Source organism: Pyrus communis, chromosome 11, assembly GCF_041283825.1.
Source record: "Pyrus communis isolate YQ-2024b chromosome 11, ASM4128382v1, whole genome shotgun sequence".
NCBI lineage: Eukaryota > Viridiplantae > Streptophyta > Magnoliopsida > Rosales > Rosaceae > Pyrus > Pyrus communis.
Window position 1 is genome coordinate 26,149,128 of NC_142575.1, and position 3,595 is coordinate 26,152,722.

At 36.1% G+C, this 3,595-nt stretch overlaps 1 pseudogene; it reads right to left on the bottom strand.

Moving 5' to 3' along the window:
• Positions 1-641: 641 nt before the first annotated feature.
• On the bottom strand, positions 642-2,149 carry LOC148693181 (uncharacterized; annotated as a pseudogene).
• Between the last annotated feature and the right edge of the window lie 1,446 nt (positions 2,150-3,595).

Below are 3,595 nucleotides of genomic sequence, written 5' to 3' on the forward strand. Positions count from 1 at the left end.
AATTTTTACTTTCTCAGGAAAATATAGACAGTTTTTCTTTTCAGAAGAGGTAGCAAATAATGCATTTTTCACACTCGTATAAACTTTATTCTTTGTACACATACTAAGTGATTCTAGAATTCTGAGAAAATAGTTGGGCAATTTTGGTACTACAGTAGGAACAATTGGTGGAAGAACTTGTCATACTCTAGTAACTATAGTATAGTAGTGGAGTTCCAACTCTCATTCACTCCCTTACCGTTCCAAGCATGTAAACATACAACTGATGTATTCTAGAGATGTCGAAATATACGTTGTCAAACAATTACAGTTTTGTTTTGCTGTCAAATGAGAACTATCAACCTCCAAAGGAACGTCTTATGAGTACAAAGCAGTAAGAGATCCTAACTTAGGAGATTTTTCTACAACTGTGTCACATATATGACAGCAAAACAGATTACATGGCGTTGTGGAACTTCCTTCTTAACATGAATTGTGTCACATATTTTAGCCAACGTAGTCATCATCTTTAGTATCGCATGTCTTCCATCATTAAGAAGATGATTACAAATGGCCTTGTGTTATATCTACATCTTACTTACCATGCATGCTAAATAGATTAAATCATTATAGTCCACGTCGCATAAACATTAACTAGAAGACTAGATGACAACATAATACGAAATCTAGAAAGCTCAAATAAAAGAGAAAAATCCAAAAAGACCGTAGAACAAGCTTACAGGGATGAATGTAAGTTCTTACGGGATGATGAAGAATTACATTATATCCAAGTTCAACTCGGTAACCATATTTTGATAAATAATTGAACACCGCATTTGCAACACACATTGAAGCAAGACTGGATGAAGTCTCTTACCTGATTAGATAGTGGAACTTGTCGCGAAACATCCCAAAAAACAATAGAATTTTCACTGAGTGGAATTGTCGGAATCTAATAACACTGACAACTTGATCCTTCTTAAAAACCTGAATCTCTAGCCCCTTTTCAATATCTACTAGCCTTGATGAGGAGTCATATACACAAGAAAGAACAGACAACCCTTGCAGTGACCATTTCACATCTTTGACCACAGCATTATGAAAATTAAACACACGGGCTACCTTCTGATCACTGCTCCACACATTCCATATGCAGATTGTATGATCCATTGAAGCAGAGGCAAGAAGATGAGCTGTTGACTAACTCCAATGAACGGATCAATAAGAAAAGTGAACAAATATAATTGGCATATAAAAAGTATACTATTGCTCGATTCTTCAACTTAAAAAATTGGCAAGCACCCTTTGTTAAAATCAAATTTTACATTAAAACAACATTCAAGAAACAATCTTTAGTGTCACGAGGCTACGAATCCAAAGGGGTAAGTGCTAATTCAAGGGTTCATGAACAAGTAGGGCTCACCATGGGATGGTGACCAATGTACAGCATTGACAGCTTTGGTAGGCTTATTTAGAGCTACAGACATTCTTTGGGGCAATTGGCCGAGCTGCGATCGACCCCTTTTCACTTTGTTTCTCAACCACAACATCACATCTCGAGGAACGTCTGAATCCGAAATACTCCCAAAAGCTGCCTACTACAACATGCATATATGAGTGGCATTGTCAACTTCAGTGAACTTCTCACGAGCATTTCCTTTTCTTACAAATCGACGAGAACAACTATGATAAAAGGTTTAGCAGGACCATGACATTATGTTCCAATAATGCCGGGATGTCACTGTGGCAATGAACACGTTTTAGCGAGTTCTTCTCCAAATAAACAGTCTATGTTTCTATAAAATTAAATACACAATAATAATAATAATTCACAGATATTTCCAAATGAAAGTAACAAAGTAGCAGGCAAGGTCGTGACATGAGCATTCGGGTTCGGCTGCGGGTCGGGGACAGTAGGTTGGGAAGCCACTAACGCCCTCTCCCTCTTGGATATGTATCGACCAGGAACCAGAGCTTCTGCTTGGAGGGTCGGAAACTGGGTTGACTCCGGCAGAGGATGGTGAAATTTGGTATGTGCAAATGGGTTATCGGATTTGAGTCGATTCGGATTCGGGGGTGTGATGGTTTGCTTAATTCCTTCTGCTTTTTCTTCTTCTTCTTCTTCTTCGTAGTCCGAGGGATTAGAGTATACGTTGCAGAGCAGGTCCATTTCTGAAAAATCTGAAAGACTGAAACTTTGTGTTAATTCGTCTTACGACATGAGAGCAGAGGGCTTACTCGACTTGGACTTAGACCTGGTTTGGCACTGAGGTGATTCTGAAAAAAAGCTGGTATCAAAAAAAGCTGGGAGCTGTTTTTGTGTTTGGTAAACATTCAGCTTCAGCTTTTTTTCACAGTTTTGGGTGAAAAAAAAGCCAAAAACAAGAAGCTGAAAAACCCAGCTTTGAAAAATCGGCTTTTTTTCACATCTGTTTTATATAAAAGTTTACCAAACACTATAATACTGTTTTTTTTTTCAAAAGCACTTTTACAAAAAAGTTTACCAAACACTCTGCTGCTTTATTTCACAGCCGCTTATTCTCACAGCACAGCAGAATCAGCTTTTTTTCAAAGTACAACAATACCAAACCAGCCCTTAAGCTTAACATGAACCAAATGGGCCATAAGCCACATAAGGATAACACTTTAGAGGCTTTGGAGAGTGAACGGTTAGCCCAAGTACTGAAGGAGGATAAGGTAATATGCTTAGGATTGTGTTTAAAGTATTGGTATCAATAGAAATATTGATATGAAAATTTTTTAAAACATTGATGAATATATCGATATTTATTGCTTTTTATGGAAATGATGGAAATTTAAAATGATACATCAAGGAATGTCAAACGTTGATTTAGGCCAAGTATAAGAGTTTTTCAAATATTTAACCGATTTGTAGGAAATATTGATGAAATCTGTTGATTTAAGCTGATTTTTTTTTCAAACGATAGATTTTGTTAGACTAGATGTTAGATTAGTCACCGACATGGTTTAAACCCATGTTGTCATGCAATGGCTCAACACCTTTCCACCACTGTGATAAAAGCCCACTTTCTATGAATTTACGCTTAATAGTTTTATTGGTTTGTTTCTTGCATATATGACTTAATATAAATGCCATAGCCAATTACTACAATTGATTAATTAAAAAATAGCAACTAACTCTTTCTTTAGTGGTATTTTTCTTCTTAGTGTTAAAAAATTGTTTCACCACTCCACTAAATATATTTGGATTTAGTTTCAGCCCAAATCTATTTCGTTTTGTGGAAAGCCCAATTTTAAAAACCAAACCCAATGTGTTAAACTCTACTAAAATGGAGATTCAGATCCTCTGTTTGGATTTATTTTGTTTAAGGATGAGTTTGACATTTAATTTATGGGATTTTTTCTTTATTTAATTCATGGGATTTTTTTTTTTAACAAACGATATTATTAACACAAAGGGAGTGCAGAAGTGGGCAAAGCCTCACGATGGGCTAGCAATAATGTGGTTCAAATTCATCTTTGGCAAGAATCAAACATTCTTCTCTCACTTACAAGCGAAAGCAGGTTCAATAGTTGTTCATGTCATTAGTTAACACTATTGACTTCATCACTTGATGCTAGTGACCTAACGAAT